Here is a 13,345-nt window from a genome sequence, read left to right as displayed (position 1 = left end):
AAACAAACTTTAAAACATTGCTGAAGAACACCGAAAGGACTTGGGTAAATGGAAAGGCATACCCTTCTTTGATAGGAAGCTCTCTTTTAAGGAGACCACCATTCTCTCTTAATTAATCAATCTATTTCATTGAAAGTACCAACAAAAAATTTTAGAACAAGTTAAGCTGATTCCAAAATTGATATGAAAAAAATTAATGTACAAGAATAGCCAATAATCCAAAGTCACAGCAATCCAACATAAAATTGATAAATTGGACTTCATCACAATTAAAAGTTTTTGTGCATCAAAGGACACTATGAAGAAAGTGAGTCCTGCAAATCACCGCATACCTCTAAGTGATGGAAACAGCATTCCCATCATCAGACTTGGTGCCTACTCAGAGCCTAAATTGACCCCTAAGGGGGCCAATGACTTACTCAAGGCCACACAGCAAGTAGGTGGTAGGTAGAGATGTCACTACAGCCCAAGTAGTCTGTCTCTACATTTAGTCTGAGTCTTCATCAGTGAAGGTTGTCATTGGTCTGGGGTGCTGACACACTGATGAAGCCTACATATACCAAAATGAAGACACAGCTGGGGAGGCCATCAGGGGGAAAATAGCAGAAGGAAAGGTGCAGAGGAAGGATATCTTCTACTGTGGAAAACTGTGGGCTACAAATCACAACCCAGAGCTAGTCTGCCCAAGCCTAGAGAGGATGCTCAAGGTCCTCCAGCTAGATTGTGTGGATCTTTACATCATTGAAATACCCATGGCTGCTAAGCCAGAAGATGAAATCTACCCTATAGGTGAGAATGGCAAAGGGTTATATCACAAGTCAAATCTGTGTGCCACTTGGGAGACTTCGGAAGCTTGTAAAGATGCTGGCTTGGTGAAATCCCTCGGAGTATCCAGTTTTAACAGCAGGCCAGCTGGAGCTCATCCAGAACAACCCAGGACTCAAACCCAAGCCAGTCAGCAACGAGGTTGAGTGCCACCCATATTACACCCAGCCAAAACTTTTGAAATTTCGCCAACAACATGACATTGTCATGATTGCATATAGCCCTTTGGGGACCACTAGGAATCCAACCTGGACAAATATGTCTTCTCTGCCTTCGTTAAAGGATGCACTTCTAAAAAGGTGCAATAAGATCACAGCTCAAGTTATTTTGCGTTTCAACATCCAGCAAGGGGTGGTTGTCATTCCTAAAAACTTTAATCCTGAAAAGATCAAGGAAAACCTTCAGGCCTTTGACTTTTCTCTCACTGAATCAAGGACATTGAAGCCTGGAGTGAAAATGTCCGCTTCGTAGAAATGCTCATGTGGTGTGATCATCCCAAATACCCATTTCTTGATGAATACTGACTTCAGAGAGTTCCTGAACAGATTCTCCCCTCCCACGTGTGGAGGACCTTAGGGTGCATAGTTCCCCATGGACACGGAAATGAAAGAGGTTTTATTATCTGAAAAGTGGTGATGGAAACATGCTTAACTTTTGTATAGTGTAAGTGATTTTAACTCACCCATGTTAAAGACAAAATGTTTAAATCTGTTGAAATCATTCTTAGGAAATTATCACCTAATATTTTATTAGATAAATGTCTTCTGGGTTCCAGACCAAAAACAAAACAAAACAAACAAACAAACAAAAAACAATTAGATTCCAGAAAAGACTTGAAAGGCAACAGATGACAACCAGCAACAAGTAACTCATGAATGTGGGTAGTAACATTGTTAGCCTGAGTTCTTTAGCAGTCAACAGGACAACAAAGACAGCAGAGGGCCCCCATGTGCCAGGGTGCTGGCAGTGGCCTTGAGGACTTGAACCATTGACTGCAATACAGACACAGCCAAGATAAGATCCAGACATGCATTATTAACAAAAAAGTGATTTGCTGCACCTTGAGTAGGGAGAGAGGGCTAAGTGTAGAAAAGTCTTAAAATAGAGTCAATTAAACACCACAGTGATCAACAAAGCCATAAGGATTTTATTGTTGTTTGTTTCTATCCGATGTATGTTTGTTTAGCTTTTACTCAGCTTGAAGGATGTGTACTTGCTGGTTCTCTTTTGCATCCTCAGAGGGTCTGAGTTTCAACATAACTAGTGGTCCATACTTGCATTGTCTTATATTCACTCTTGCCACATTGATCATAGAATCACCATTATGTGAAGTGGCTTGAAACAACCAACATACGTAAATAAAACTCTGCATCATAAAGTATTACAAAGACGGCTATTTTAAAACAAGACATTTTATAAGGGGACTTTAGGAGACATATTGAAAGAAGAGGCTTTATAAAAGTACTATGCTTAAGTCTTTAAGAGTGTTATTGGGATAGCTATGTGAATTTTGAGAAAATAGCACGTTCAAAAGAACACCAGTAATTTTACTCCATGTAAATTTTTAAAGAGAATAAAATTATTAGAATTCAACAACAGAGATGTACCTATTTTCAGTTCAACTACAGAAATATATTTTATTCATTCATATTAGATCACTCTCACAGGGCAAGAGAGTTCTTCAAAAATTATGCTTTTCCAAGACAAATTGCTTATAATCTTCAATGACCTGTACACATACATTTCTGAGAAAGTATCACTTAAAAACTTGATCTATACTGATTGTTTTCACTCATTCCGATGTTAATACTTACAATGCTTGTCCTCTAGACAATACTTTGTTCACAAGAAATCATAAAATATGATGACAAAGAAAGACAAAAGAAAGAACGAAGAAAGTGAAAAGACAACCCAACCCACAGAATGAAAGAAAACATTTGTAAATATACTGATAAGGGTCTAGGATTCAGAATATATAAATAACCCCTGTGACTCAACAATAAAAAACATAACCCAATTAAAAATTGGCCAAAGATGTAAATAGACATTTCTCCAAAGAAGACATACAAATGGCCAATTAGCACATGAAAAGATGTACAACATCATTAGTCATTAGGGAAATACAAATCAAAACGACAGTGAGATACCACTTCTCACCCACTAGGATAGCTAAAATAAGAAAACAGACAATACGAGTGTTGATAAGGATGTGGAGAAACTGGAATTCTCATACATTTTTGTGGGTTATATAAATGGTGAAGCCCTTGTGAAAAACAATTTGGCAGTTCCTCAAAAAGTTAAACATAGTATCATGTGACCCAGCAATTCTATTCCTAGATATATACCCAAAAGAATCGGAAACCTAGGCTCACACAAAAACTTGTAAAGGAATGTTCATAGCAGCTTTATTCACAGTGGCCCTCAACTGGAAACAATTCGAATGGCCACAACTAGGAATGAATAAGCAAATGCACTGTATCCAAACAATGAAATATGACTCAGCCATCAAAAAGAATGAAGCACTGTTACATGCTGCAACTGGGATGACCCTTGAAAACATTATGCTAAGTGGAAGAAGCCAGGCACAAAAGGTTACATAGTGTATGATTCCATTTATATAAAATGTCCAGAATAAACAAATTCATAGAGATAGAAAGGAGGTTAGTAGTTGCCAGGGGATGGGGAGAGTGGGGAATTGGGACTGTCAATAGCTATGAGGGTTCCTTTGAGATGATGAACATGTTCTAGAATTGGACAGTGGTGATGGTGTGCAACAGAGTGAATATACTAAAAACCATTGAAGTATGCACTTTAAAATGACACTTTTATGTTATATGAATTATATCTCAATACAAAAATAATGCTAAAACAAACACAAGAATAGTCAGGAAAATTCTTGCGAAGAAGAGTAAAGAGAGTGAAATAACCCTGCCAGATATCAAACAATAAAAGGGGTGTAATTATCATACAGTACTTAGGGTACTATAGACTTAAACACATATGGTCAATTGGTTTTCAATAAAGGTACAAGAAGAATTCAGCAGGAAATGGTAGTCTTTTCAACAAATGGTGGTAGAACAACTGGATATCTACATGGAAAAAAAATTGACCCTCGGTTCATACCATACACAAAAATTATCTAAAATGGTTCATAGACCTAAATGTAAAACCCAAAACTATAAAATTTCTGGAATAAAACATAGGAGAAAAATATTTGTGATAGAACACAAAAAGTAAAAACCATAAAAGAAAAAATTGGTAAACTGGACTTCATCAAAATTAAAAGTTTTTGCTTTTGTTCATTGAAAGACAGCAGTAGGAAAATGAAAAAGAAGCCATAGACTAGGAGAAATTATGTCCAAACACATACATCAGACAGAGGACTTATATCCAGAATATGTAAAGAACTATTTTAACTCAATAGTAAAGTAATCAACTCAATAAGAAAATGGGCACAAAGTTTGAATAGACAATTCCCAAAAGAAGATAAATGAATGGCCAATAAGCAAGTGAAAAGATGCTAAACATCATTAGTAATTAAAGAAAAACAAATTAAAACCACAATGAGATACTACTACATACCTGTTAGTATGGCTAAAATTAAATAACTGGTCGTTATCAAGTGTTGCCCAGGATATGAAAGAACTGAAACTCTCATACGCTGATGGGGGAAATGTAAAATGGTACAACAATTTCTGAAAGATCTGGCAGTTTCTTTAGAAAGTTAAACATACACTCACCATATGATCCAGCCATTGCACTCATGTATCTAACCAAGAGAAAAAAAAAATACATATATATATATATATATATATATATGTCCATATAAAGATTTGTACATCAACACTCATGGCAGCTTTATTTGTAATAAACTACTGGAAAACTACCCAAATATTTATCAACAAATGAATGGATAAACTAATTATGGTATATCCATTCAATGAAATAATACTGAACAATAAAAAGAAATAAACTGCTAGTGCACACAACATGGCTGAATCTCAAAATCAATATACTGAGTGAAAGAGGCCAGGCAAAAAGAGTACATATTGAAAGATTCTACTTACAGGAAATTCTACAAAATCTAAATTAATCTGTTGTAACAGATTTCAAACCACAAACTAAGAAAGGTACTTGCAGCACTGTGACAAAGGGCTTAGTTCCTTAATACATAAAGAGCACCTAAACATTATTCAGTTTTAGCAAATAATTTTCAAGTGTCTACCAGGTGCCAAGCATGGTACTATACACTGAAGATATAACTGGGAGTTAAATAGACAAAATCCTTGCCCTCGTGAAATGTTCAAGCTGACAGGAGTCTAAAACAACGTTAAAAAAATGAGAAAAGGACTTGAACAGAGAGTTCATGGGAAAAAAAAGTAACACATAGCTGTCAAATGAATGAAAAATTACCAAAATCACTCATAGTAGGAAAAAATCGAAATTAAAATTACAATGAATACATATCAGATTGCTATCAACTTCTCTACTGGGTTCCGTCTTCCTTTGCTTCCCAAGGACATTGCCCCAGAAATTCTCTTTTTTTCTCTCCTGCATGTCAGTATTTTCCTCTAAATTGGATCATTCCTATCTGTATACAAGCATGTTATTTCTCTCATCTTAAAAAACTCAAAGACTTATATAGCATTTGCACACTGGAACTTGCCATATTTCTTATCGCTTTGGGAATCCAGTCTCCACACTAAGAAGCCTGTATTAACCTGCTGGAGACACGTGGCACAGCTGACAGCCAGCGCTGACTTCCAGACAAGTAAGGCTCTCTTACATCATCCAGACCCAGCTGAACCAACAGAGGACTGCAGCCACGTGGGTGACACCAGATGAGACCGGACAAAGCACTGCCTGAGTCCAGCCTAAGTTGCTGGCCGACAGAATCATGAACTAAAATGGTTGTTGTTCTAAGCCACTGAGTTTGGGAGGATTGTGGCATACCAAATGATAACAAAATACTCAATATCCCCATATCAATCTCAGGAATTGCCCTAATTGGCCCACCTTGGGCCATATGCCCACTTTTTGGATAAACCAGTGCTTCCAGGGGGTCAAGACGAGATTGGAGCTGGAAAACTCTGGTTTACAGCCTTAGCAGAATCATTCGTAATAGAAGAAATGAGGGGAAAGGATTCTGGGCATACATAGAACAATGACTGTCCACGACAGCCAGCCTTGCCCTGGTGTGTGCAGTGGGATGGGGTTGGCAACTAGAATGAGGCTCACGCTTTGCAGAGGGGCACACAGGCAAGGCCCAGAGCTGGAGCTGAGAGGAAGCTGGATAGAACATGATGACCTGCAGCTGTGAGTTTCTCATGGGGGAAGCTCTGGCTCTTCCTCATGATTGAATCCCTGCTTCCTGATATATTTTGGTGGGTGGGTAGATGGATAGATGGATAGATGCATGCATGCATGGTTGGATGGATGGATGGTTGGGCGACTCAGTGAGTGAGTGGCTAGATGGATGAATGGGTAGGAGGGTGGCTGGTAACATTCAGGATGGCAGGAAGTCCAATACTATGTAGGAGGATGCCCCAACTTCCTCTCAGGAAGAGCACAGTAAGGGAAACCCAGAAGCTGGTGAATGGAGGTTTTAGCTGGAAAAGTTGTCATTGTCATTAGAGAAAAGGGCCCCTGCCATTGAGGGGCTGACTGGAAAATTGGGTAGCGTAAAGAAAATGTAAAGACAAGGTATGGGGGAAGGGATTGGGGCTCAGGACCGGGACTGAACTGATGGAAGCCAAATGGCTACAGCTACAAGCAGGAACAATTTAAAGTGTAGGGCCAAGCAGAATATAAGCAGCCATGTGGTAAGAGGAAGATGCTGGTGCTAAATAAATTCTCATAATTCTTCAAATAAGTAATGCTGGTGAAGTAATTATTTTAACTTGTCCAGCATCTCTTCCCCTCCCTTTTTTGGAAGCAACCTCGTTTCCCTTGGAGGGGAGCGCATATTCCCTCAACGGAGTGGGATGTATGCCGCTGGCTGGCTCCAGGTGTGGGCATGGACCCTGTGACAGCCAATCAGGCATCATATCCTTCTGTCTACAAAGACTGGCTCAGGGAGGGCCCATGAGAGCCATTTTCAAGATTCTTGCTGGAACTCCAGGGAAAGGGGCACCATTTTCCCGTAGAGAATGGTGACCGTGGGGTAGTGCAGCCTGCAGCAGTGGAGGCCGTCTATTTCCCACCGGGAGAGAGCCTGACGGGATGAGGCCAACAAGAGGGAAGCAGAGCCCAGAGACAGGAAGAGAAGGATGGTTCCCATTTTGCCCTCTTGTCAGTCACAGGAGCCAATAAATACCCTTTTTTGCTCTTTGGGTCAATTCATCAGAATTTAGTGGGAAAGCTTTGTCTGCACCTAGAGGAGAGGTTGTTCTGAGGCGCCAACGTGCTTCAGGTGAGCTGGGTCTCTTCCCACAACCACTTGCTCCCAAGGGGCCCTCCCAGGACTCAGATTTCCCTGGGGTTCTTTCTCTACAACAGCTCCTTCTAGCCAACAGGGACTCGGCACTGAGCCTCGCAATTCCCTGGCTCCTGATCATCAGAGAAAACAGCACAAAAAAGAGGATCGGTCTCTGTCCCTTGGGGTGTCCAGAGACAGCCTCTCCCAAGACCCCTGTGAGGGGAAGCACTTCCCTAGCCCTTGAGACCCCAGCATGTTGACCCAGGCCCTGTGCCTCCCTTCAGCTGACTGGTCCAGGGCTGGCAAGCAGCTGGAGGCCCACACAGGCTATTCCCTCACAAAGTCCATTTCCGCTGGCAGGATCCCAGCCAAACACCTCGGTGGAGCCTTGTCTCTTCAGCCTCAACCCGAGGTTTCCCCAGTCATAGCCTGTGTATGAGCCCCTCCTTTTGCGACCGCAAGCCTTGGCTCACAGGAATCCTTTTGCCTGAAGGCCCTTCTCTCCTTTCCCCAACCCAGGAGCTTGTTCTCGGACAAGGCGTAAATATCTCTTCACTGTGAAGCCTGGCTCACACCTACTAAACCTATTAGCTATGTCCATCGCATACTGTTTAGTGCTGTGTTAAAAAACACTTGTCACTTTTTGCCTTGGTTATTTGTTTACACAGATGTTCACACAATGATAATACAAGCTCTTCAAGAGCATGGACGGAGTTTTATTCATTTTGTAATCTTTAGTGTCCAGTACATAGTTGGTATTTAATTTGAGAGACAGAGAGAGAGAAAGAAAGAGAGAGAGAGAGAGACCAGACCATTCCTGACCCGAAAACCAGATGGGGTAGAGAGCAGCAGGAAACAAAATTTAAATGCTCTCTGGGAAGTTCAGTCCCCGGGGTTAGAGACCATGTCTTAGGCGACTTGAATGGCCAGAACTGAATGCAGTGCCTGGAACATAAAAGGTGCTCCGTTAAAATTTACTGAAGGAATGAGGGGGCATGACCCCAACTACTGTTATTGAGAGGGGAGAGAGGGGAATGGGTTTGCAGAAAGGGCCAAGCATCCCTTTAGTGACAATCCCAGGTAGAATCTGCCTTCTAAGATGCTATATTTGGGCAAAGCATGGCCCCCTCCCACCACCACCTGCACACAGATCCACATCTTATGGCTCTGATGGACTCCTTGGGCTCCATGACTCTTTCATGTCTGACCAAAGCTGGAGGAGAGGGCAGAGCCTAAAGAGCCTAAAGGAGCCCCCACCGGCTGGGAGTAGAGGCTGAGGAAACTGACATATCAGTAACTGCTGGTCCTTTTTTTTTTTTTTTTTTTTTTTTGAGACAGGGTCTTACTCTGTCGCCCCAGGCTGGAGTGCAGTGGCATGATCACAGCTCACTGCAGCCTCCACCTCCTGGGCTCAAACGATCCTTCCACCTCAGCTTCCCGAGTAGCTAGGATCACAGGTGTGTACTGCCACACCCAGCTAACTTTTTCTGCTGTATTTTTTGTAAAGACATGGTTTCACCATCTTGCCTGGGCTGGTCTTGAACTCTTGAGCTCCAGTGATCTACCTGCCTCGGCCTCCCAAAGCGCTGGGATTACAGGTGTGAGCCACCACGCCCAGCACCAGTCTTTATCTGAGCTGAATTTGGCTGACTTTGAGTGTGGCCCAGGATATGACTGCATATAGAATGTAATTTCAGTGGATTTCTGATCCCTAAAACACACCCTCTCCACTCATCTACTAATATCCACCCAAAAATACATGCTTAGAGAGTCACTCTTTTGGCTAAAATTATAATAATGGTGTGTGGGAGCTGGCTGATATCAGCACATGAGAGCCAACTGTTAAATTTTCAGGAATTTTTCCAGTTGGTTGTTAAATCATTGGTAACTTGAAATTGGCTGTGGTGGGGGCAGACATTATACATGAAAGTTCATTCTGTATGCCCCAGCACACCACTGACTAAACACTTTTCTTCCATTCAGAAGCAAATGCCCTTGAGAGATATATAAAGCCTTATCAGTTATTTATACCTTTGTGTTAAATACTGAGTCACAGACCATCGTCCCAGTTAGATGGGGACTGGAAATCATTTAGTCTAACCTTTATTTAGTAAATGAGAGAATTGAGACCCAGAAAGGTAACATGACTTACTGAAGATATAGAATTAGCTAGTTTCAGAGTCCAGACTGCAACTGAAGTGCTCTGATTCTCAGTAAACGGTATGCCATAATAGACATTATATGCTTATATTTACACCCAGCATCCCTTCCTCCCCCCAACCCCCATATTAACCCTGGCCAGACCATGCAGTACAAGTGGAGCTAACCCATAGCCTGTCTGCGCTCAGGGATGGTCACATGACTAGACCTGCTCCATTAGAGTATTCTGTCTTCCTGGCCATTGTAACTGATTAGGGGAAGAACATATTAATGCAGGGATGTTTTTGCAGGCCTGGCATCAAGACCCCCCATCTTCTAGCAATAGTATCAATTTTGCTTTGAAGAGTCAACTATTCTCCACGATTATAATCTCTTTTTTTTTTTTCAAATGGAATCTCTCTCTGTCGCCCAGGCTGGAGTGCAGTGGTGCGATCTCGGCTCACTGCAATCTCCACCTCCCAGGTTCAAGCAATTCTCTGCCTCAGCCTCCTGAGTAGCTGGGATTACAGGCGCCTGCCACCACTCCCAGCTAATTTTTGTATTTTTGGTAGAGACGGGGTTTCATCATATTGGTCAGGCTGGTCTCGAACTCCTGACTTCAGGTGATCTGCCTGCCTTGGCCTCCCAAAGTGCTGGGATTACAGGCGTGAGCCACCGTGCCGGCCGATTATAATCACTTGATGAGGCTATCAGGTAATGTCAATCAGCTGCTTTCTCCCCTGGACTTTAAATCTTAACGGAATGAAACAAGACCTGGACATAACCCTTGTTTGTTTCTCCTTCTTGGATCCATCCCAGAAGTTGCTCATATTCTGTGGCTACACAAACACTGTTCCAGAAAATTTCCTTTTTTGCTTAAGCTATCCAGAGCTGATTTTTGTTGCTTGCAGCCAAAGGATCCTGACTTACACAGTAGAATTTTTGGAAGTTGTATTAGCTTTCTATTGCTACATAACAAACTATCACAAATGTAATGGCTTAAAACAACACATTTATGATCTTACAGTAATGTAGGTCAGAAGTCCTGATATAGCATGGCTGAGTTCTCTGCTCAGGTACTTACAAGGCTGAAATCAGTGTTGGCTGGGGCTGCAGTTCTCATTTGAGGCTCAGAGTCTTCTTCCAGGCTCATTGGTTGTTGCTAAATTTTATTTCCTCACAGTTATAGGAGTGAGTTCCTGTTTTCCTGCTAATGATTGGCCAGGGAATGCTCTCAGGTCCTAGAAAACACCTGCAGTTCCTTGCCAGGTGGCCCCCATAGGCAGTTCACAATGTGGATGTTTGCTTGCTTCTGGCCCAAACAGAGAGCATCTCTCTGACTTAGTCTTCTGGAACCAGCTGGAGAAAACTCTAATTTTAGAGGATTTGCCTGATCAGATCAGGCCCACCCAGAACACTCTCCCTTTGCCATATAAAACCGCATAAGCACAGGAGTGATAACTCATCGTATTCACAGGTTCATCTTACGATCACGAAGATTTTACCATGGTGTGTCAATCTTGGAGGCCACCTTAGGATCCCATTTCTCACAGAAATGCTGTTCGAAAAGATGCTCCCTTCTTCCTCTGGGAAGATCAGACACGCCTGGTATTCATCTTTTTCACCAGATGGAAGAAGCTTGCCTGGGAATGAAGCCAACACAGAGAACAGCTGAGCAAGAGACATAAAGACAGGCAGAGCATTTGCTGCATTGTTGAGAACCTGGATCGTGCCATGCCTAGCTGCCTGCCCCAGGGGCTTTTCCATCTCACGAGCCAATAACTTTTTTCTTAAGTTATTTGACTTTGATTCTGCAACTTGGAATTGAAATGGTCTTGAGTATTACAGATGCTGAAATTGCATGGCTATTAAAGACATGTTTGCAAACTTCACAGCTGGCACAAATCCACTTTGATGGGAGATTTACCTAGTGCGCCCTACCCCTCAAAAGACTAATTGCCCTTTAAAAAATTAACCGCACAATTTTGGGGCTTTTTTTTAGTGAGACACTAAGGAGGAAAAACACACCTAATGTCCAAACACTCCAGAAAAAACAAATGAAAGTAAAAGACTGCACAAAGATTTTCTATCAAAAGCCACTGTGAAAGATGGCAAAAAAAATAAGCTGGGGACATGGGTAAGATTAGAGAGATACTATGAATGGATAAGATGAATTGCAGTTGACCCTTGAATGACTCAGGAGTTAGGGCTGCTGAACCCCACGCAGTAAAAAAAGTCTGCGTATAACTTTTGATTCTCCAAAAACTTAACTACTAATAGCCTACTGTTGACCAGAAGCCTTACTAACAACATAGTCAACTAACACCTATTTTGTATGCTGTATGTATTATATACTGTGTTCTAACAGGAGAGTAAGCTAAAGCAAGGAGAATGTTATTAAGAATATCATAAGTACGAGAAAATGCATTTACTATTTATTAAGTGGAAGTGGATCATCATGAAGGTCTTTTTTTTTTTTTTGAGACATAGTCTCACTCTATTGCCCAGGCTGGAATGCAGTGGAGTGATCTCAGTTCACTGCAACCTCCTCCTCCCTGGTTCAAGCAATTCTCCTGCCTCAGCCTCCCGAGTAGCTGGGATTACAGGTGCCCACCACCATGCCCGGCTAATTTTTTGTATTTGTAGTAGAGACGGGGATTTCACCATGTTGGCCAGGTTGGTCTCAAACTCCTGAATTCAGGTCATCCTCCCGCCTCAGCCTCCCAAAGTGCTGGGATTATAGGCATGAGCCACTGTGCCTGGCCATCACAAAGGTCTTCATCCTCATTGTCTTCACATTGAGTAGGCTGAGGAGAAGGAAGAGGAGGGCTGCTCTTGCCATCTCAGGGGTGGCACAGGTAGAAGGAAATCCATGCATAAGTGGACCCATGCAGTTCAAACTCATGTTGCTCAAGGGTCAACTATAGTTATATATAACCTACTAAATATTGCTATTGATAGCCAAGCCCCTTTCACTGGAAAAAGAACCTTTTTTGCTTTAATGGGGGTGTCTTACATTTGTGTGTCATTTTCACATATTAATATATTGTATTTTTTTAAATTTATTTTTGAGACAGGGTTTTACTGTCACTCAGGCTAGAGTGCAGTGGTGCAGTCATAGCTCACTGCAGCCTTAAATTCCTGGGACCAAGCTACCCTGTCATCTCAGCCACTTGAGTAGCTGGGACTACGGGTGCACACACCACAATGCCCGGCCAATGTTTTAATTTTTTTTTAGTAGAGATAGGGGTCTCCCTGTGTTGCCCAGGCTGGTCTTGAACTCCTGGCCTTCACGGATCCTCCCACCTCGGCCTTCCAAAGTGCTGAGATTACAGATATGAGCCACCATGCCCAGCCATATTGTCTTTTTAATCTTGATGACTCAGTAAGGTTGTCAATATTGGTGTACCGTTTCCATTTTATTTATTTATTTATTTAAATTAAAAAAAATTTTTTTTGAGATGGAGTTTTGCTCTTGTTGCCCAGGCTGGAGTGCAATGCCGCGATCTCGGCTCACTGCAACCTCCGCCTCCCAGGTCCAAGCGATTCTCCTGCCTCAGCCTCCCAAGTAGCCGGAATTACAGGCCCCCCACACCACAACCGGCTAATTTTTTGTATTTTTAGTAGAGATGGGGTTTCACCATGTTGGCCAGGCTGGTCTCAAACTCCGGTTGCCTCAGCTTCCCAAAGTGCTGGGATTACAAGAGTTAGCCACCATGCCCGGCCAGTTTCCATTTTGTAGTTTAGGAAACTTAAAATTAAGTTATTTTTCTAAGGTCACAAAGCTGGTAGAATCAAAACTAAAACTCAAGTTTTCTGGGTGCTGGTTCACAGTAGTGGAAGAACATGAGCTTTAGAACAGGTTAGACCTAGGTTCAAATTCCAAATTCCATCTACTAGCTGGCTGTATGTTTTGAACAAGTTAATAAATATCTGAAATCTTTTGTCCCACATTGGCTAACA

At 42.0% G+C, this 13,345-nt stretch overlaps 1 pseudogene; it reads left to right on the top strand.

Annotated features, from left to right (window-relative positions):
* The first annotated feature begins 298 nt into the window (after positions 1–298).
* Positions 299–13,056, top strand: LOC100992932 (aldo-keto reductase family 1 member D1-like; annotated as a pseudogene).
* The last annotated feature ends 289 nt before the right edge of the window (positions 13,057–13,345 follow it).

Source organism: Pan paniscus, chromosome 1 (genome assembly GCF_029289425.2).
Source record: "Pan paniscus chromosome 1, NHGRI_mPanPan1-v2.0_pri, whole genome shotgun sequence".
In the NCBI taxonomy this organism is placed as follows: Eukaryota; Metazoa; Chordata; class Mammalia; order Primates; family Hominidae; genus Pan; species Pan paniscus.
This window is presented reverse-complemented; position numbering and strand designations above follow the sequence as displayed.